Source organism: Peromyscus leucopus, chromosome 2 (assembly GCF_004664715.2).
Source record: "Peromyscus leucopus breed LL Stock chromosome 2, UCI_PerLeu_2.1, whole genome shotgun sequence".
NCBI classification, from domain to species: domain Eukaryota; kingdom Metazoa; phylum Chordata; class Mammalia; order Rodentia; family Cricetidae; genus Peromyscus; species Peromyscus leucopus.
The window spans coordinates 39,050,229-39,074,606 of NC_051064.1; positions in this window are offsets into that span (position 1 = coordinate 39,050,229).

Genomic DNA, 24,378 nt, shown 5'->3' on the forward strand with positions numbered 1-24,378 from the left:
CTAGTCCATGGAGCAGAAGAATGTTGTGTCTGTTCAATGCACAGGAAGAGTGCTGAATCAGGACAAGTTTTTACTTTAGAAGCCTTCTTACTAACATTACCCAACTTATAAAACACCCTTATCATTGTCTAATTTTTGTTCATGAGCATTATATTATTTTCATAAAAATGGAGCCCTGAATTGGGCTGTATTTCCTTGAATTCCTTAGGTTACAATCATATGGAAGGGTACTACCATGATGACCACAATAAGTCACCAAAATGTTAAGTGTTCATGAAGGCATAAAGCAAGTGATAGAAATATAACTTGATATGTGAAAATTCCCACAGGTGATGCACCTGCACACTTCCAGACACAGCATTTTTCTTTATCTTAGCTGACAATAGTTCTTTCTTTCCAAAACCATTTTTCATTTGTCCAATAAACACATTCATTAAACTTTTGAAGTGTGGCAGATCTCTGAACACTTACCATTAGTGAAGGACCAGCATTCTGGGTCAGGTCTCCACAGCCAGTAGCCATGCACTGTTACATGATCTTCTGTTAGACCTCCTAGCCTCTGTGCTTGCCCAAGGGTATATGTATAGGACTTTATGCCCTATATTCTAACCTATGTTACTGTCAACATTCAGATACACAATATATGATCAGACAGTGTCACAGAGTTTTACATGACTAGCATCATATATGTGTAATTCTTTTCAGATGTCAATCATGTGAACAGAAGCCAATTATAATATTTGCATATAGAAGTTTTCCTTTTTAAAAAAATCTGGTGGGGATTTGAAGAAACAAAAAGGAAATAATGAAGTTAGAAAGGTAGCACTAAAATCCTCCCAAATATCAAAGTGGGAAATGGTGTTTCTGAAGACCAAAGGTTCCTTGAAAGTAGAAAGACAAAGGTACTATCAGATGCAAGCTGGAAACACAAAGAAGCCATAGATGAAAAGTACAATGACTGTTAACCAACCATTGTTTTCCAAATTTATACTAGCATCTCCACTGTGCGTTGCAATCAGAGCAAACATTGCACATTTTGGGAAACTATGAAGAGCTGCTTTCCTCTCACAGCATAGGGAGAGGAGAATGGAGAAGACATTAAGAACAATCAAGCCCAGGACAGACAATCTCCTACAAAAGTTCTGAAAATCATCTGTGTATTGCAGAGGATGGTTAAGTGTCCTTTTAAAGAGGCAACTTTGTAGAGGAGAGAAAAGATTGCATTTCAGGTTGGCTTGATAGATATAAAACTTCATAATGACAATATTGCAAAAGTAGCAATTTCCATTGGACACTGATATTATTTTATGGTTTTTAGTACATGTACACTATAAATGCACAACATAGATTTGTATGTATGTGTGTGTGTATACATACACACACATACACACACACACACACACACACACACACACACATATATATATATATATATATATATATATATATATATATATATTTGGTTTCTGAGACAGGGTTTCTCTATGTAGCTTTGGAGCTTCTCCTGGATTTTGCTCTGTAGACAATGCTGGCCTCAAACCCATAGAGATCTGCCTGGCTCTGCCTCCCAAGTGCTGGGATTAAAGGCTTTTACCACCACCACCCGGCTATATGGTATCTTATTAATGGGAATAAAAAGTTTATATCATTGTCAGCCAAGGGATGATGATATTAATTAAATTTTGAAAAACCTTGTACAATATTATTTAAATTTCCCTCTTTACTTAGAAACAACAAGAAGCCATTTAAACATCTCATTGATATAAATAAAAACACCCTAAACATTCTAAGTTCAGAAGAATAAATGAAAGATAAAATATCTCATCAATAACAAGATTATATCATACATATCATCATATGTCATAGGCTTCAGTCAGAATCAATCAGGTACAGTGCTCTATAAGATCTTTAATGCAAAATATGGAATTTGCGGAAATCAGTGAAAATATCTTTAAAATATGAAAACATTGGAAAGAGATTCTGTGTAGGAAAATTCTTGCTATACTGAAATTTCATGTATTGTGTTTAAATGTGTGAATTTTCTAGGTGGGAAGTAAGCTTAGCTTTGCAATATTAGAAGGTATTAACTTGAAGTTACTTCAGGTAAAGACACTAGCAAACCAGTATTTTTTTCCCCTGTGATTCTAGGGATCAAACCTATGATCCTGAGGCTGTTAGGCAAGCACTCCACCATTGACTTACATCTTCTGCTTATTTGTTTCCTACTGTGCTTGAGTCATGCATTATCCCAGGAAATTATGAATATAGCAATAATATTGAAAAGAACCTCAGAATCAGTTATACTAAAAAGCAAATATTTTTATTTCTACAAAAGAATTTTTACTTTGTTCTATTTTCTACCTACATATAAGATCATGTGGATTCTAAGCATATTTTGTTATTTTTATAAATTGGGAGATATGCCCAGCAATTATATTCAGCAGTGTTGATTTACATGTTTCAGAAAAAACACATAAATCTAATGAGTTATTAGGTGAAGGGTTGAAAACATGAATGGTGAATTAATTTGGGACAACATCTCTGGTAGTATGATGGGCACCTTCCCATTTTTTTTGCATATGAAGCATTTTAGAAATAAGTAAGAAAATCATAATACTCGTAGACTGACCTGGTATGGGAGTTCAGGAGTAGCTCACTTGTCTAGGATATGGGAGGGACCGGTTTCAGTTCCAGTACTCCCAAAATTGTAATAAATCTGAGCCTCTTTTACTTGACTTGGATACTCATTTTGCTTTGAGCTCTCAAGGGGACTTTTCAATGTCCTGTGTAAGACTGATACAATAAGAGGATTGTTGTTGGTTTTAATATTTGGGCTCTTTTTGCTCTTTTCTGGGGGGGCCTGCCACCCAGCTCCCAAATGAATACACATGGAATCATATTCTACTTATTAATGCCTGGCCTTAGCTTGGCTTGTTTCTTGCCAGCTTTTCTTAAATTAACCCATCTCTCTTTTGCCTCTGGGATTTTACTTTCTCTATTTCTGTATACCTTTCTTACTCCATTGCTGGTTGTGTAGCTGGGTGGCTGGCTCCAGCTGTCCTCCTCCTCTCGCTCCTAAATTTCTCCTCTTTTCTTCCCAGATTACTCTTTCTATTATTCTGTCTACCTGCCAGCTCTACATATTTTTTTTTCTCCTGCTCCACTATTGGCTATTCAGCTCTTTACTAGACCATCAGGTGTTTTAGACAGGCAACAGTTATACAGCTTCACAGAGTTAAACAAATACAACATAAAACAATGCAACACATCTTTGTATCATTAAATAAATGTTCTGCAGCATAAACAAAAGTAACACACATTACAATAATACTCCACAGAGAACATCACGATCACTTACTTTTTAGTGGGTATATTTACATCCATTTCCTTCTGAGCTGCAGAGACATACTGACAAGACTTTCACTGTCTATTTAACATAAGTGGAAAGCTTTTGATTAAAATATTATTGCATTGTTTTCTCCTCTTCTCTCTCCAATCCTCACATGCCTGCCATTAATACCCTTTCAAGTTAATGTCTTTTTTCCTTAAAAAGTTATATGTGTATGTATATTATATACATAATACATTTATATTATTTAATGTAGTTAATATATAATATATTTTTAAAATTCTATATAACTATATGAAATATAATAAATATATTACATATAATATATAATATACAAAATACGTGTGAATAACTACATAAATTTTTTGTTTTTATACCTATGATTTTAGGATTGGCCACTGAATATTAGATTAGCAAGTAGGGCACTCATTCCTGATGAATACTAATTCTCCCTCTCTTAGTGGTCAGTTGTGGTTTTCTGTAATAGTCTCTGTCTGCCACAAAAAGAAGCACCATTTGATGAGAAGCAAAAGCTAAATTTATCAACTCCATAGATACTGGTTTAGTCATATTCATCACTGTTCTACTCATAATAGCCAGGAAATGAAAACAACCTAAATGTTCTTCAGTTGATGAAAGGGTAAGAAAAATATGGTAGGTATACACAAAATTATTCAGGTGTAGAGGACAAGGAGTTTATTAGATTTTCAGGTAGATGGATGAATTTGAAAAGTTCATGTTGAGTGAGGTAACAAGCTTCATAAAGAAAAACATCACATATACTTGCTTATTAGTTCTTCCCAGGTCCATATCTTTATATGTGAATATAGGCTACTTCCTAGAGTAACCACAGATATCAAAGAATTCTGAAGGAATTGTTGGGAGTGGGGCTGTGGAGAGGGGAATAGTAACACACAAGTGGTGTGAAAGGGGAAACGGAAAAACTGGGGAGGCTTTATTTGGGAAAAGGATGGAGGAAATCGAGATGAGGGAAGAGAAAAGGATAAGCAGAATTGGGAAATTTTGAAAAATACATAATCATTTTATATTTACCCAAATATGTAAACATATGCCATTAAGTGAACTAGAGTGACACTGCTCCCCACAAGAGCCATAGATCTAACAAAAACCCCAGTATAAGGCCTGAGAACCTTCCTTTGGATTGGTGGTCAGGAAAGACCAAGGGACTCCCAGAACATTGCAGGCTATTGCTAATCCCATAGGTTGCCTCCTTTAAATTGAAGTTAGTCTTCCACTAAGGAATCCGGGCATGTAGGTGTAACCATCTTATTAAATAAGAAACACAGAGCCAATTCAAAGATGAAAGCCCAAGAGGTCAGAGCAATAGCTAAGAGCTAAAAGCCTTACCCTTCACTGCTGCTTCTGTCCTTCTCAGCAGAAGGATACTTCCTGTCTGTTTGTCTTTTTTATAGACTTTCTATTCTGCCTTCTCATTGATTGTAAACCCAACCACATGATCTCATCACTGCCTTTTTGTACAGACCTCCAGGTCTTCTATGGTTGGTATTGAGATTAAAGGCGTGTCTCCATGCTGGCTGTATCCTTGAATACACAGAGATCCGCCCAGCTCTGTCTCCCAAGAGCTGGGATTAAAGGCATGCACCACCACCACCCAGTTTCTGCTATGGCTTGCTATTAGCTATGACCCCCAGGCAACTTTATTTATTAACATACAAATAAAATCATTTTTCAGTATAATTAAAATATCACCATATGGGCACTTCATACTTAGGACTTATGGACTGGATCTGGATCTGATCTGAAAATCTGCTCCTTGAGAATTAGTTCACATAGCTCCAGAGGTTAATATTCAAGTTGCCTGGGAGAGGAACAATCAGAAGTCTATATAACTATAGAACCTAGGATCCACAGTAGTTCAGACTCATTAAAGTATCCCTAAAGGTACAATAGTGACATTTATATTTGGGAGGTAAATAACAGCTGTCATTGAACTTAACGTATAATAAACAGGATCCCTGCTATGCCTAATATTGTAAGCCTAGAGAACTACAAATGACTAGTAATGTCATGGATATGAGAAGAGTCCTACTACTACCATTTTACTAAACCAGTATAATTGCTAACTACATTCTAAATATTTATCCTTATTTTTCCTCTTGAACACTATAAAAACAGCATTTGAATATCTCAGCACCCAATATTTAATGAGTAAGAAATCAAATGATTATGTAAATTTTTCTGAGTAAAAAATTAAAGACTGAACAACTTGTAACCCTTAGAGAAGTTTCATCATTTTTAATTCTCTTGTGTTCCATTTAGAGTCTATGATAGGTTACACAATGTCTTATTAAGAAGCCCAATTGATTAATGGAGCTGTGGGTTGTAGTCTGGTTGTTCTTTGCTTTACATATATGAGTGAGTACTTACCATGTTTGTCCTTCTGACTGCTTCATGAACTGACTCTGTGGAGCCCACTGCCTAGGGTGGACACCTTGCACAGACTTGATGCAAGGAAGGGCTTGGAACTGCCTCTACTGAATGTACCAGGCTCTTCAGATTCTCTGTGGGAGACCTCACCTTGTTAGAGGAGGGAATGGGGAGGTGGGTTGGGGTGGCGAAGGAGAGAGGGGTGGGAGGAGGGATGAGAGAAAGATCTGTGATTGGAATGTGAAATGAATAAAAAAAATTCCTTAATTAAAAAAAAGAAAGAAAGAAGCCCAAATGATTATTAAAGTTATTGTAGCTTGTAGATTTAAGTGAACTTTAGTCTACTTTATAGTTAATATTTGATGAAAGTTTCTTAATATTTCAACAGTTTGCCTTGTATGCCCATCCCTTCTAAAAGTCTCTGTATGCCTGATGTTATCACTTCAGAATGAATGAAAGACAAGTTTTTAATTTGGTCAGATGAAAGCAACTTATTTTACAATTTTAGAGACTTCCCTTTGAAAATGTGATTTTTATCAGGAAAAGATAAAAGTAATATTAATTGTTTTTAAGAAAAGGGAAGAAAATTGTGAGCTAGAGTATCTAAGTCTTTCTCAGAGAGAGCATGTTCACTTCTCCACAAGTCACCTTGTTGCATGACTCCTAATAAAATGTTTTCAGCATCAAAAGATAATGGTCATAAGACTTTGGCTTGTTCACTTTGATGTTGGTGCAAATCATACTTCAACTTTTTAAAAATAGTTCAGTTTTTCTTAGTATCAAATACTAAAATTTCTTCCTTATCTAGTATAAAGTTTCTGAGTAGATAGTTGACAAGGGTGTTTTAATTTTATTTATGAACTGGTCTTAAAATTCTAGATGACCACCAAAGACAATGAAAATAACCTGTATAGTTTTGGCAGACTTTTGCATTCTTCCAACCAACATATCAGGAAGATTCCCATGTTTGGTATTGTATAGTACTTTTTTTTTTTTTTTTTAGAAAGCCCATTCCTTTTGTGGGAGCATAATAGCCCTGTGTCATATTTCCTTTAAAAATATACAGGGACTGGAGAGTTGACCCAATGGTTATAGATATTTGCAACATTTTCAGATGAATCAAGTTCAAATCCTAACGTACATATGGAGGTACACAATTGACTATAATTCTATCTCCAAATGATCCAATATGCATTCTGGCTTCTTTTGCAACCTGCACATATATGTTAGACACACATATACATATAAATAAGAATATTACATTGTGAATATATTACATATGCACTTTCCTATAAGTTTATAAAGTTATGTTTTCCTATGGCTTTTCAGAAAAACCTGTGTTATTTTCTCTTTTTTCCTCCCCTGTTAAAGCAGCTTTCATTTTTCCAATGGTCTGCTTCATAGCACTCATGTCTATGATTTTAAAGGATCTTATAGAGTTATAGTAACAAAAAACCCCAGCATTGTATTGGAAACACTTCCCTGTACCTAATGGAACAAAATAGAAGACACAAATGTGAGTGCACAAATTTTTAGCCATCTGGTATTTGACAAAGATCCCCCAAAATGTAAGAAAAACAGCATCTCCATCAAATGGTTCTGAGAAAACTAGATGTCCTCATGTAGAAGATTGAAATTAGACCCATAACAATCACCTAGCACAAAACTTAATTCTAGGTGGATCAGAGATCACAATATAAAAATTAAAACTATCAGAAGAAAACATTATCAGGTGTAGGAAAGGATTTTCTGGATATGACTCCATTTACACAGGAACAGACACCATCAATTGGCAAATGGGACCTCACAAAAACAAAAACAACAACAAGAAAACAACAACAAACCCTTTGTACAACAGAAGAAAAAATCAAGTGAGGAAGAATTTTACCAAGGGGGAGAAAACTTGGTAGCTATACACCTAAGAGACAATTAATATTCAGAATATTATATTAAGAACTCAAACAACAAAGAATCAAGAAAACAGATGACCCTATTTGTCTGGATAGAGAAGTCTTATGAAACAGAATTGGCTAAGAAAATCTTTAAAAATGTTCTATGTTTTGTCAGCCATCATCAGACAAGCTTTATCCTGCTGTAGATGAAAACCAATACAGAAAACACCAAGAGGACAATGTGCAGAGGATGAGAAACCTTGGAATACTCGGTCTAAAACAGGGTGTCTCCATCAAATCCCTCCCCTTGGGACTCAGACAACTCTGTGGAAGAGGGTAAAAACCAAAGGGGGTGGAGTACACCCAAGAAATAAGCCTAATGCAGGTATGAACTCACAGAGAGTGTGGCAGCATGCGCAGGGCCTGCGTGGGTTCAAGCTAGATGGCGTCTGAGCAGTCAGAGAGAAGTGAATGTGATCTCCACTCTGAATCAACAAACTATCTCCAGTGGAAAACTACTCAGAGAAGAAAAAATGGTTTTCTTTAATGTAGTATCACTGGGTAAACAAATCACACAAGTACAGGCTTCATGTCCAACAATAGATGGCCAACTCAAAACAAATTCAATGCCAGTTTGGGAGATTATTATTATTACTTTTTGTCTCATAATAGTTTGTTTGGGTTTTTTTTATCTTACCGGTATTTGCTTATTTATTATGTTTTATTTTTTTATGGGCTTTCTTTGTGTGCACATGCCTCTGTATGTTATGTTTTTGTCCAGTTTTTTTTTTGTTGTTGTTTGTTTGCTTGCTTGTTTTGTTTTGTTTTTCAAAACAAGGTTTCTCTGTGTAACAGCACTGGATGTCCTGGAACTTACTTTGTAGACCAGGATTGCTTCTAACTCACAGAAACCAGCCTAACTCTGCCTCCTGTGTGCTGGGATTAAAGGCGTGTACAACCACTGTGCGACAATTTTTGCTTTGTTTTTTTTGGTTTGTTTGTTTTTTTAATTTCTTGTTTGTTATGTAAAGAGGAGAGAAAAAAAGTGTGGAGTTGGATAGTTTGGAAGATGGAGAGGATCTGGGATGAGATGAGGGAGGGGAAACCGATCAGAATATATTGTATGGAAAATATATTTTCAATTTTAATAAGTGTTCAACATCCTTAATACTGTAAGTTAAAACTACTTTGAGATTTCTTATTACCCAAGTCAGAATGGCCAGTATGGAGAAAACAACTGACAACAAATGCCAGGGAAGATGAAGGGGAAGGGGAACCCCCAGTCATTGTTGGAAGGCTTTCAAATTGATGCAACCACTTTGGAAATCAGTATGCAGATATGAGCCAGCTCTACCACTTTTTGGCATATACTCAAAAGACTGAACATCCTCTTACAGAGAAACTTGCTCTGCTATTCATAGTAGCTAGGAAATGGAAACAACATGAACCACTCCCAGCTGATGGATAGTGACATTATGGCACACGTACACAATAAGATACTAATCGGCTATAAAGACACTTGTCTAAGAAGTCATTCTTTCCCTTGACTTCTTGTCTCCTATCTTCCTTTTCCTCTTTGTCAACTGATACTTCTGAACAAAATAGTAGTCTAAATGGTAATATTGTTTCTATTTTAAATATCTGGGACTAAATGAAATTCAATGTGAACAACTCAGACGTTTTTTCTTGAATTTTATGTCTATTTAGAATTAGGGTGATTTTCTTAAAATGGATAGTCACATGTTAATACTAATTAATATTTTATGCTTAATAAAATGTGTGTTCAAATTTCATATCAGTATCTAACACACTTATGAAGAGTTTCCCTAGAATACTTGGAATAATAACGTGCAGTTGGTTCCATTCATTACTCCAAAATATAGAATTTCTCATGAATATATATTAGAAAAGAAAAAAATTAAAATTCAGAAAACATGTTTCCAAATGAATTTACTGCTGTTTGTATCTGTGTAGCTTAGGTTTCACATGGAAGACAATGTACCAGGGACTGCACAGGCAATGGTTCCCAGGAACCCAGTATGGACATTGCCAACCACTTTAGGGATTATCTCCTTACAGAACATATTTGCCACATACAGAAATGTCACTTTTCTCCTGGAGAACCATGACTGGAAACTGAGCCAGGTTTTGTTTCTCAGTTCTTTCAGTATGGGTACCTTTTGCTTCTTTTACAAGGCTTATTTATTTACACTTACATTTTTCCTGTGCTTCAAAATCAAAGGCTGGGATTTATTTATCACTTGACTTATGCAGCAACTCTTTTTCTTATTATTTAGCTTAATAATAATTTATTATTTTAATAGAAATAGCTCAGTCTGAATTGCGGGTTGATAGAGGGATGTTTATGTAGAAGTATAAGCACTATAAGTCCAGTGAAGGCATTGCAAAACTACAAGAAACAACAATGGATGGGTCGCTAACCTCTGTTGATTTCTGCAATAAGTCGAAGCTTGAAAAAGCTTAGGAAGCTCATGAAGATCTATAGAAAACAATAAAAGAGTCCAACTTTCTAAGGACAGATGGAACATTTACATCTCACTTACACAGTAGGAAGTAGGAGGCAGGGAATGTAAGAAAGTTGGACTGCTTGGACTGTGCGAACTTTTTAGAATAGATGCAATTGCTTCAACGTGTTCCTTCAATTGACATTTTGAACTGCCTGGAAGATGGCTCTGTTCAATGCTGATAGCTCTGAGGGCAAAGCCATATGCTGTCACTCATATAACATCCTCCCAGATTAAGCACACTAGTGATTGAGCCTTGGAGTAAGGAAGCACAGTGCTATACTTATGCTTGCAAGCCATATGAAAATTGATTCTTTGAGAGTAGAAATCTTTACTTTCTTGAAAAAAAAAAAAAAAAAAAAAAAAAAAAAAAAAAAAAAAACGAGCAGGCAATCTTCCATCCTTCAAGGCATTCCTGTCGACAGCAAGAAGACAAAGAGGCTGATGCTACTGCTGTCACACTCATGCATATTCCTTTGATTGCTTAATCAAAACCTTATGTTTTATACAAATTACATATGTGAAAATGTTTCAGAGTGCTTTGCTTTCCCCCTGGATGACTGCACGATGATTGAGTTAGAGCATTATGTTGTAATCTTGCCTCATTTAAATCAAGTAAATCAGAAAAATTATCCATGTTTTAAGCAAAGTCAAACACAATGCTGTAAGTCTAAAATCATTTCCACTTTAGCCTCATGGATATTCCAATAGCATCAATTCACTTTCAAGTTCCACGGTTTTCAAATAAACTCCTGTTTCCTTTGTTCCCAGAATGGTTAATACATTTATTTGTGATATTAACATCAAATATTTAGTGTAGGTAGAAAAATAATATTTTCATAGTTACTTTCAAATATGTAGCAGTTGTGGACATCAAACCTTACTATTCTTCTGATGTTATCTGTGTCTATGCGTTCAGAATCTCATATGTCCATTGGAAACATGTTCTTATCTTCTTTTCTCATCTGCAAGTATTAGTTCCTTTCGTTCTGTCTCTGCAGGCTCAAGATTCTTAGTTCACATTATTATTCACTTACTTTTGTTGCAATAGTTATAACATATTCCAAAAAGAGCACATGGATGACATCGAGAAGCATTTGGCCATAAATGGATGTGTTTTAGCCAAGTTGTTTCACATGCTGTTAGTTCTCAGAGAAAGCTAATATGTGGTTACTATGTAACAGCTTTCAAAAATGGCTGGGCAAATTTAACATAAAGATTACCTTCATATTAAAGATTCACTTACTATTTTTAACATTATAGCTAACAGTCTATTTAAAAAGCATGAGATTAAAAAAGACATTTAAATTATGTTATTTTTTCATAACTGGCAGTAACAACTGAAGTTATTCTTTTTAGTCATTTGATATTCAATATGCTGGTCATTTCCAAATATTTATTCTGTTGTTTATGCATGCATAATTTAATATTTTTTTCCATTTTCTTTTTTTTCTGTTTTTTTTTTTTATTTTACAACACCATTCAGTTCCACATAATAGCCACAGATTCCCCTGTTCTCCCCCTCTCACCCCCCTCCCCCTCTCCCCAGCCCACCCCCCCTCCCCGTTCCCACCTCCTCCAGATCAAGGTCTCCCCCGAGGACCGGGATCTACCTGATAGACTCAGTCCAGGCAGGTCCAGTCCCCCCCTCCCAGACCGAGCCAAGCGTCCCTGCATAAGTCCCAGGATTCAAACAGCCGACTCATGCAACAAGCCCAGGACCCGGCACCACCGCACAGCTGCCTCCCAAACAGATCAAGCCAAATGACTGTCTCATCCATTCAGAGGGCCTGATCCAGTTGGGGGCCCCTCAGCCTTTGGTTCATAGTTCATGTGCTTCCATTCATTTGGTTATTTGTCCCTGTACTTTATCCAACCTTGGCTTCAACAATTCTCGCTCATAATTTAAATTAAATGGTTTGAATTTTTCATTCACTACCATTGAACAAAATGATGTATAGCACTTAAATATATATTAGTCAGGTATACTTATTTGTATCCATTATGATTTAAAATAGTTGAAAATAAAATATGTAAAATGGAAAATTTGGAAGATGAATTTATCAATGTGATAACTAATTTTCACTTTCTTTTAAAATGAGTACTTTGAACTTTTAGTGTTTTAGAAATTCTCCACAATAATGTAGAAATCTCTCTAACACATGAGGCTACTAACCACAAAATAGTCATTGCTGGAAAATCACCAAATGACAGAAATCTCATTACCTCATAAGGGGTTTCACCTCATCAATAGATAGTTCAAACACTGGAAATTTATACTTTGTGTTAAACTTTACATGGAAAGTATTTTGCATGCAAAGGCCACAGGGTCATAAAAATTATGGGTACATTACTTCCTCTTGGTATCATTACATTTATTGCCAGACATGAGGTCAAACAATTACAAAACAGGGTTAAGAGACGGGGCATTGAGAACTCTAAAATTTACTTAGCAAGTAGAATTTCCCAAAGAATAAAATAATAGGAAATGTGTACTAGACTTTGAGTGACCCAAGGTCACTGTCAGCAGATCTTCTTACACAGACCAACAGCTTGTAAACTTTCAGGTAACTGCTAAAGCTCAGGATCTCTTTGTCCTTGCTTTTGTATTCTACATAGACAGAAAATGGCGCAAGGAGTCCTCAGTGAAGATGATGGTTGAGTAGTGATCAGCTGGGATCACTGTCAATCACTGTCAATTCCTTTTCACATTTACTGCTTTAAGAGGGGTTTCGTGCAATTTCCTGGACCTTCACTGTGTGTTTGCTGTGATCATTCCAGGTGATTTAGCTCTAATATGGATGATAAAGTATATGAAACTTATATTTGGGGGAAGAAAAAGTTTTAATAGCTTTTGTCTTCTTAATCTTGCTACAGTCAAAGACAAATCATCTGCACTTTGTCTGTTTTGATAAGGAAGAGTGCATGATCGATTTAGAGTCAGCTGGCTTTATTAGTTGGAACAGTTGTTGAGTCAAAATAAATGCATTTATACCTAATAGGCAAATAATGCCATGAGTTTTATTCTTTTTAATGTTATATGGAATTTCTAGAAATGAAATTGGAAGTTAATAAATTTTATGGATAATTTAGGAGTAGATGTACTCAGTAACTCTGTATTTACTTCAAGTCTTAACTTGCTAAGGGCAGTGCTTTAACACCTTTTACAATAAAATGTCTATTTCATTTTACAACATAAACAGAGTTCTACTAGGTGATTATTCATCAAAGTACATAAAATGAGCTGACCCTAAAAAGGCTTGTTTGGTGACGGTGCATTTGTAATTTTTTGGTTTAAGAAGTTCACTCCAGTAAGCAAAGTAGAGGAGTTAATGGCTCCCATTTGTAAATAGATGGCATTATTTATTGTAACGCTCAATTATCTCTGGTCCATGGATTGTTCAATTATGCAAGCCCTCATCTACCAAAATAAATACTCATTAAGGTGAGCATCTATGCCAAAAATATAAATTTTCTGTGATTTAGTTTTCATGTGCATAGTAAATCCTAGAGAAATGGGTGAGCAGAATCAATAAAACTCTAGATTACTGGCATAATTTGACAAATTAGATGCCCATTTAGGAGCAATGAAATGATATGTTTAGAAAAATTTATAAAATTACTTTGTGCAGACATCCCCAAAGTTGAGCATAGTAAGTGAAACATTACATTGGCTCCAAAATTCTATTTTTATAGAAAGTCAGAAAGGGTCAAAGGTGGAAAAAACGAGGGTCACGATAGTCCTAAATTACAATGATATATAGCACATACGCCACCTCTAACTTTTTCAGGCTCATTGCAGGGAAGCAAGATCGTGCATCTCATTCAAACTTCAAAGCTGCTTTCTCCTTTTTATGTTTAAACCAAAGCTTTCAAGAATGGAGGCCAGGCTTTCTTTACAATTTAAAATTCAAAGAGCACCACTTTGAAATTTAATAGAGCAGTGTTTGCTAAAGTAAACATTTTAGTCACAGTGAGGGCAGATGCCTCTGCATCCGCAGCCTTTCTGTAGATATTAAAGCAGTGCTTCAAAATATGGCATGGCTTTTCCCCAACGGACATTCAAAAAGATAACAGATTTCACGGTTTGCAGACTCTTACTTCTCCAAATGAAATACACCTTTGGCGTTAAAGCAATTTCAAGATTTTAAAAGTTTTCCTAACACTTTAAAAGAACGAACTCTGATTCTTATGAAGGGCCTGTGGTTCCACCATCCCCATCTACAGACCCAAGCCTAGAGAAAAGGCCTGGAAGGTAAGGAAACAATTGAGTGAGACAAGCATTCATGGTATCAATGTGTGGTGTGAGACGCCTTTTGTATTATTTAAAAATGGGCTACTAACTCTGCTCAGGGAAAGGCCTGTTTCTTTTACAATGCATACCAAATCCAATTATGGAAAAAGAACACAGAGAATTCTTTTCTTATTGAGACTAAACCAGTGTACTAAACCATGTAATTTTCCCAGTAATCCTAGAACAGAAGCAAATACATGTATTAAAGGATTTTCTTCATGCATCAGTGATTACGTGTTGATGAACATCTTTTTCAACCTTGTGAAATATTACATCTTATTTTGTTAGTTTTTCAGCCTTGTGAAATATTACATCTTATTTTGTTACTTTTTCAGCCTTGTGAAATATTACATCTTATTTTGTTACTTTTTCAGCCTTGTGAAATATTACATCTTATTTTGTTACATTATTTCAATTATTCTCCATGCAGAATTCATTTGAATAGATAAATTGCCAAGTATGTGATAAAACTTGAAATTCAAATTATTTTAGAAAAAATTTTGAAATAAATTATTATTCTTATGTAAGTTTACATTTCTGAATCTATATCCATAATGTAATGTGTATAATATATTCTTAGTATTGTATATTGATAATGAACAACTATGTTTAGAAATTACAAATATGAATTATACATATTTAATAGGATTTGAAAACATCAAATTTTATTTGAAAGACTATATTTTCCCAATACACAATTAAAAGTAATTTCTCTTATTTGAATTATACTAAAATAAATGTATGTTTTAATTTATATTATAATATTTTTTTAATGTATGATTGATATGGTACATACTTTACTTGATTATTTTAACCTGAATAAACACTGCAGATTTAGATCCATCTTCAGGAAAAGGAATAAAAATAATTTTCATATTAACTACATGTTTCTAACTTTTTAATTACAAGTGTACATTGATCACTTGTTTTAATCTCCTTTCAGCTCAAGGTATGTTTAAACATTATCTACTTACTTGTAGAAACTTCTCTTCAAATGAAATAAGAGTAAACAGAGAAGAGAATTTAAACCAAGAATGCAGTCATTTTCAAACTTGCAAGAGGCACACTCGGCAAATTCTTCTGTTTGTTGTGCTATCAGTTGAATATGTTTCCCCTCTGGCACAGTAATTATAGCATTGCAGTTTTCTGGCAACAAATGGCTTCTGGGGGTCACCAAATGTCTCTGATTCACTGCAGCGTTTAATCTTCCATAAAAGCTGTTGACTGCTTCATGTAAGATGAACGCCAGAAACATTATCCTTTAAATCATGCCTAGCTGCTAATTAATGGATGTATAAATGTTGAACAGCCAAGTCTACACAGAGCCATCACAGACACTCTGCCCATGAGTAAAATAGAATTCTGATGAGCCATAAACTATTGCCATTCTGTGTATCTATCCTGATTGAAGTGCATTTGATAAATATAAAGCTATCTGACACTTAAAATATATTGTTTGCCCTCAAGCTGCTCAACAATATTTTATTATATTTCAGAGCACCCTTCCTTTCCATCTTATGACATTATTGCATGCCTAAATTTTGGAAACAAAACACAGAATCGAGATTTGATATTTAGTACGAAGATTTGACATGAGGTCTTTGTGAGACAACTGGCACCATGGTTTCTTTACCTTTTTTTTTCTAAATCAAGTTAAAACTACTTTCAGTCTAGGTTTCTCTATAGCTGGTCCAAGGTAACAAAGCAACAATCTAGTAGAAAACCTATAGAGGATTTTCTGTTGTATTAGGTACCAAGTAGGGCTCGAGGTTGGAACTGTAAGAAAACTGTCGCATACACCAACTCCTTCAGTCCTTATGGCAGTGCTACATTCTGAACTAAAGATATTTACCAACTATTTTTGGTTTCTAGATAAGAATGAACGAAAGAATGCACTGGGACTCTGGGAACTTATTCAGGGGTTCACAAATGACTAAGAACAGAGATCATAGAGAAAATCAAATGGAGAACTGGCTGACACAAAATTCCTATACTATAAAGTACCATGATGCCTTACTCTCCCATGAATCTTGTCTTTACAGGAAGTGGAAATATACCTGCAAGTTTTCAAGTTGCAGAGGGAAAAAAGCTAGAATATAAAAGTAAAAAAGTCAAGGATAGCAAACCAAGGTGTCATGCATGAGAAAGCAGACAATTCAGAGATTCAGAGGGAAGACACAAAGAAGGAAACACCTCTAACTTTACACATTGGGACAGAATTATTAATTGGCCTATTATTTTAGAATTTTTGTCAAATTCAAATTCTGATAGGAAGGTACAATAATTGCAACAGAATAGACAGGTGCAAGATGTCCTTCTGCTTGCTGAAGTATGAAGAACTGATTCAGATCACTAAATATACACTAAAGTTTTATCCCCAGCACTTAATTATTTTTATTTTGAGAAAGTTCATTTATTTTCCAGAACCTTAGCTTAATTCACCTTCAAACAAAACTTTTCAATTATTGTAGAAATAGTACAAGTATACAGATTCTGAATAAAGAGTAATAAGGGAATAACTTTTAATTGATAGTTGTTGTTTCAAAAGTAGTTGTGCCTAGAGAGATGGCTCTATAAAAAAGTTACTTGATTTTTCCTTTCCTTTTCTACCAGTAAAATAAATATCTTCCCAATACTTACTCACTGGGGTACGATTAACATTCAATGATGAGATGTTGTTCAAATCTTAGATGGTCTTTTAATAACATTACAATGAGATATTTGGAAAATAATTGAATATGATATAAATAGTATTGAATATGATTGTTATCTTTCTCTTGCTCTGTTCATCCCAACATTCTGAGTACCTTTTTCTCTTGAAAAGTAAGAGACATCTACAGGTGTGATATTCCCTCAACACTTTTTGGGAAGTTATTTATTCCAACCAGATGAATAACCATTATCAGTCTATGATACAATGTAGCTTTATGGTTCAAAACCTTTCTGTTCTCTGCCTGTTCTTTAGACACATCTGAAAATTTTTTATATGACTTGTTCTGTTTTGAAGACCAGTTTGGCAGAAAGCTATGACTGTATAATCTATAATGCGGTGAATTTTTTATGCTCCAGATAATGTTGATGTGGAATAAGATTAAAAGATTGAGAACTATGGAGCCCATTGATTATGTAAGGTGTTTAAATTGTAATGTTTTGTGAATAATACATTGCAAGTGAAAAAATCTTTGTCTAGATTTGAGAACAAACATATGAGCATGAAGATTCAATGAAATAAATTTGTCTGAAAAAGAAAAAAAATCTGTTCTCACTTCAAATTTATTTTAATCATGGAAAGTTTTAGCCCAGGTTTCAAAATAATACAAATATTAAAAAAAAAGACTCAAGAAAACTGCAATAAAGTTGCTACAAATTTAGTATTTAATTCAAATACTAAATTTCCAAGAATCATAAATTCACGGAACAGAAGAAGATTTAGGCAGTGTAGCTACTGTCTGCAAGTTGAAGTATCCTCTCCTGGAAGGAAGCATAATCCTCATAAAATTCCAGAAGCTAAGGAAATTTACAAGACACAGGAAACTCCTGAAATTAGAAAGTTTGCTATGCTTAGAAAGTTACAGAAAACACAAGGCCCTTGGCCAAATTTTTTAACATAGTCAACAATCACTGAAGGAGAAGTATATGGGCGGGAGCTGAGAGGTCTAACAATATAGCTGTCATGGTCCATTCCATTTCAGGGCTGGGTTTCTCAGTAATGCAGTAGCATGTGAGTCACCCATGCTCCTGGTAATCACCCATCACTCAATCTCATGTAATTAACACCAACAAACTTATTGATTCTCCAAGATGGATTGGTGGGGTTGTTTCTTTGTTGCCAGTTGTTACTGGACTGGACATTGTTTATATATATAAAGGAGTTTTTATCTGAATCTGTCAAGTGTTAATGGACTAGACATCGTTAATGTAATCTTGACTGTATATATTGTATATACTTACTGGATATAATTTTTCTTTTATTAGTTATAAGCTTTTTTAAATTTTAGACAAAAAAAAGAGGAAATGTGGTATTGTATTCCCCCAAATATTGTGCATGCTAATATACTTATCTGGGGTCAGAGACAGAGCAGCCACAATATTAAACATAAAGGATAGGCAGTGGTAGCACATGCCTTTAATCCTAGCATTCCAGAGGCAGAAATCCATGTGTTCAAGGATACAGATAGGCATGGTGACTCATCATGCCTTTAATCCCAGAAAACAAGCCTTTAATCCCAGGGAGTGGTGGTAGAAAGCAGAAAGGTATATAAGGTGTGAGGACCAGAAACTAGAAGCATTTTGGCTGGTTAAGCTTTTAGCTGGTTAAGCTTCAGGCTTTCGAGCAGCAGTTCAGGTGAGAGCCATTTGGGATGAGGACACAGAAGCTTCCAGTCTGAGGAAACAAAACCGGCTGAGGAATTGGCAAGGTGAGATAGATGTGTCTTGTTCTGTCTCTCTGATCTACCAGCATTGACCCCAATAACTGGCCTCAGGTTTGTTTTATTAATAAGAACTTTTAAGATTCATGCTACAGTCAGTGCTCTAACTGAGGTGAATAGACATTTGCTCATGCATCTCCAGGGATAGTCCACAATTCTCATATCTCTAGCATGTCTACGGACTATCTGTACCTTATCATGTAAAGCACCAACAGAGGTAATCTAAGAAATGACTGTCTGACAATGCAGTGGCACATTTTGCCTGAATAGTGACTGGTTTTGGTTAATTGCATTCATGTGTATATAGGAGGATATAAGTGTGCACTGGTGCATTGCTCATGGTTATCTTCTGCATGAGAAAGACTAGATGGACAGCAGCTTTTTGCACAAATATGGGCAGTTGAAACAGGATGTTGTAGTTGAAATTATTAATAATTAAATGTGAGTAAGGATCTTAACACTGTTTGAAAATGTACAAACAAAAAATAACTCACAGTAAAACCAATTTATAGGAATTTTAAACTGGGACATATGTTACTGATCATTCATTACAAGGTTGATCTTCATGGAAAGTCTGCTTAAACATTTAAGGATAAGAACATATTACTAGTGTATTATTTATTCCAATGAGTAAATGAAATGAAAACTTAATTTTTCTGAAGTAAAATTTTCATTACATAATATTGTGGTGATATTTTGCTCCCCAATATAGTGCACCCTATTAAACTTATCTGGGGGTCAAAGAACAGACCAACCCCAGTATTAAACATAGAGGTTAGGCAATGGTAGCACACATGCCTTTAATACTAGCATTCCAGGGGCAGAGATCCATCTAGATCTCTGTGAGTTCAAAGCCACACTGGAAACAACCAGGCATGATGACACATGCCTTTAATCCCAGGAAGTGATGGCAGGAAGCAGAAAGAAGTATAAGGCATGAAAACCAGGAACTAGAGCCTGGTTAAGCCTCAAGCTTTTAGCAGCAGTTCAGCTGAGATCCATTTGGATGAGGACTCAGAGGCTTCCAGTCTGAGGAAACAGGATCAGCTAAGGAAGTGGGAAGGTGAGGTAGCTGTGGCTTGTTCTGCATCTCTGATCTTCCAGAATTCACCCCAATACCTGGCTTTAGGTTTGATTTTATTAATAAGACCTTTTAAGATTCATGCTACATAATATAATTTTCTTCCTGTTCTCATTTCTGTAGCAAAACCACCCTTCTTTCCTCTGCTTCTTTAAACTAGTGGTTCACATGTGAGACAGATGAGGCTTTCACCTGTCTTCTCACTTCCAGAAGCCCCTTCAACAATGAAGCAAGGAATCATTTTCAAGTTACTCTCAAATTTTTCTTGTTAACACTGTAGAGTCATTTTAGTCTACACACTAATATTTGCAGAGAATCAGTGCAGTGTTTACTACTTGGGCTCGTCAGTGCAGTTTACAGAGTCATAATCAGTCCCAGGCTAGTGACACTTAGCTTTCTTGAGTGCTTATTAAAAATGTTTTAGCTTTGTTGAGGTTGAATAACACTCTGGAGTCGTATTGTTTTTGTCATTAAAAAAATCCAGTTAACTTTTCACAGCTATTGTTATTCAATACTTTGCACACCTTTAGGTTTTATGCAACTTAATTTTTAAAACACAAATGTAATTCTGTATCCATTCACCCAAACCCTATCCAAGACCATCAGTAAGCTGAGAGATATTGAATCTTATCTTTCTTCCTGTTCAGTAAAACATTGTTGTAGTGTGATGAAGTGTCTTACTTGTGTGTGGCATAGAACAGGTAACTGGTTGCTATAGCATTTATTTTCTTTGGTAATATTTCTTTAGAAATTATGGCCACATTGAGCTAGAATATATATTTTTGAATTAAACAGTCATTGAATGCTTACTTTGGAACTGAAATCAATTTGCCATTAAAAATTGTAATGTAGTTCAAATGTCAAACATAAATATCTAAGCCACTGTTATTTACAAAATGAAAAAAAAAATTCTGTGTAAGCCAAAAAGGAAAAATTATGTCACCTTCTCCATGTTTTAAGAAGCATAACAGAAAGACTAAAAAGGCAGGAGGATGATGAAGAGCACTGTGAGTATCTATATTCTGGGTATGGCATGGACTGTGTGGCGTTTACCCACCACCCCCACAGCTTCCCAGAGTTTTCTTGAATGAGATCAGCAGGAAATATTAGATAGAAGGATTTATAGTGGAGCATCTTGCGGAGATAAACAGATAGAAAATAAAGGATAGCCTTGAGAGGGCCTGGAACCTATTCCAACGGGCCCCGACTGTCTCTGGTCCAGGGTTTTTATAGAGACACCAAGGGGTGGAGCAAAAGACCTCCTCCCCCCAGCACAGACAAGTGCAGACCATCTCAGACACCTGCACTCAGACCCGTGGTCCTGATCATCCTCTATTCGGACCTGCTGGGTAAAGCCACGAGGAACCCCAGAACGGGCTCCCACAATGGACATAACAGTCAGCAACACACAGCAGATGCACCATCTGCCCAGGACAGGCACACAAACCCCCAGATGCTGGAGAGGGACTAGTGAGACAAAGTAAGCAGCAGAGGAGAAGGACAAGGGAGGGCAGTAGAGGTGAATGTGCTCATAGTGCCTTCTTTTACATGTACAACCAACTGTCATAGAAGAACTGGTTCTGACTAAATCCATTATCATGCATCATTGATATATGCTAACATACAGATTGAAAAATGGGAAGGTTTTTTTTTTTTCTCACAGAAATGATGTCAGAGGAATGAGTATGGACTGCATGTGACAAAAAGGAAAGAAAACAATTTCCATGCAAAATTAAAATATGATGAAAAGAACTTCTAGCCAGAAGATTCAAATTTCCTTTCATAGACCACCTGCAGTGTGTCACCTTGTCATAACAGGAAATCTGCAGACGCCTCTGTTTATCTCCAGACATCCAAAAGAGTATTTCTGGATGAGGCTGGGCAACCTGTACTTGTGCTGTTTCCTTGGTGATGATTATGCATGGAAATGTTGGGAAACTAATATTTTATGGTATGTGAAGTCACTGAGTACTATTTCCACACTGAGGCCATGCTGTTCTAATGATGAGGCTGAACCAAGTACAGGGCTGGCAGCAGACAGCCTCATGCTCTTTTGGGTTTGGACATTGGGAACAGATGCTGCAAAAACTGTCCTGCAAGACACTGCAAGGCAGGGTCATAACATTAACATGGGAAATAATAGTGCTAAAAATATGGACAGGATAGTGGGTGCAGCAGGTCACAGGGTTTTAAAGACCCTTTGAAGACTCTGAAAATTCAACATTTCAGCATCCATGATACTGATGAGGAAGATTGGTAAGGGAACTGATGGCTTTCACCTTTAGCACTGGAGAATGAAACTGAGAACTCAAAGGGGGTGGATTTGATGATTGAGAGATGATAACGCTTCAAAACTGATGGCCAATTTCTAGTTATGGTGCAAAGAGGTAACAAATTTTGTGGAAGAATTTGAAACAAAACTGCTCTGTAAGTAGAGAATATCAATGTGATGTTTGGCTTGTGTAGTGTTAAATTCTTCTGATTCAGAAGTTATCCAGCAATTAACTTGGAATATGAATCCAAAATATATAGAAGGTGTCTGAAAATTGGAAGACTGTATTTGGGGCCTATCGTCTGCTGCTGCTGAAACATATTAGACTAAAATCATCCAGGTTTGCCATAATTTTTAAGTCATGTAAGGAGAAAGAGAACTATGCACCTGCATGGTTGATACAGAGGTAAGGGAATGGCCATGAGGTCTCCTGGAAAGAGCAATATGGAGAAACAGCATGGGGCCTGCGGACAAACCAAAGTATTTATTTATGACAATGAAATCCAAAATGAAGGCAAAAGAACCAAGAAAACGGGAAACTCAATAAAAATTGGAAAGAAAAAAATAGTATCATCAAAAGAACATGTTATACAGTAAAAATAAAGAACAATGTTTTTATTTTATCTTACCTTGATGGTTTTTTGTTTATTTATTCATTTGGTTATAGTTTTTATTTACTTTGTTTAAATTGAAAAAAAAATGTTTTCTTACAATATATTTAAATCTCATTTTTCCTTCTCCCAACTCCTGCAACTTTCATAGGCAAAATTAATTTTCTACTATTAAGTCTCACTGGGTATATTAACCAGACTTTAGAGTAGGCCCATGCCCAGAAGCCAACACAAAACAAACTACATTTTTTACAGAATTTTTGTCTCATATTGCATTGTTTAGTAGTTTATTGTTATTGTTTTGTTTTGTTGTACTGCTCTTTTGTTTTTATAATTTGGTTTCTGATTTTGTATTTCTGTGCCTTTGTGTGTGTGTGTGTGTGTGTGTGTGTGTGTGTGTGTGTGTGTGTGTGTGTGTGTTATAAAAGAGAGAGAGAAGAAGACAGAGAGAGAGAGAGAGGAATGAATGTGTTAAGTGGGTAGGCAAGTGGGGAAAATCTGGGATGACTTGGGAGAAGGATAATATGTTTGAAACAAAGTTTTGTCACTAGATAAATTCTAAATTATTTCCCTCCAATGAATTGTCGCAATATGAAAAATAATATTTAAACATAAATGTGTCTAATTCTCTTTTAATATCTCTCTAAGATTTAGTTAATGTTTTCATCTGTAATAATAGTTTTCCAATGCCAGTCTTTAAGAAATTTAAGTTTTTCCTCTAGGAGTGAATCAGTAGCATCATTACTATGTCACGGGGATGGTTTGTCTCGACATTAGATGAGGTTTAGACACTTGCTCAATGAAGAGAATGAGAAAAATCCTGTCAGTGCTAATTTTTATAAACATTTCAGTTACTTTCAATCCTCTTAAACACAAGGTCGAACAGATAATATGGAGTTCATAAACATAAACATTATTTACCGATATGCCTGTTTATATACTCTCTTAGAATATATGTTATTCCTCCCTTTGAAGTTAAATGTTGTCTTATAATTGATTTTTGGATGAAGAATGTTATCGGAAATGACATTTCTTTTACACAGAAATATGTCTGTTCCTCTTTCTCTTTTCTTGACTGGTACTAGTTATGAAATCCGGGACTGCACGCCCATATTCTTCCAGATACAATACCACTAATCTGTACCCCAGCACTATACAGAGGTCTCTTAAAGTTAATATGCAATTCACCATATACATTGTGCTGTCACAGTATTCCAAAATGTTCAGATGTTGATGTCAACATCAACTATGAATAGTTTAGAAAAATCCAAAGTGGGTGTTATAGAAGCAAATTCTTATTACTTTGAGTAATATTAATTTTGAAGTTATCATTGTCTCCACATAACTTAGCATATTTCAACTTGAAAGCATTAAATGATGTAAACTCTTCCTAGTGAGACATGAACAAGCATCTATTCACAAAGATGTGAAACCAATAATAGATCAAAGTTCTACCTTTTATCAAAGTTCTTCTTTCAATGTTCATCTTGGAAAAATCAATGAATTTTTTGAACT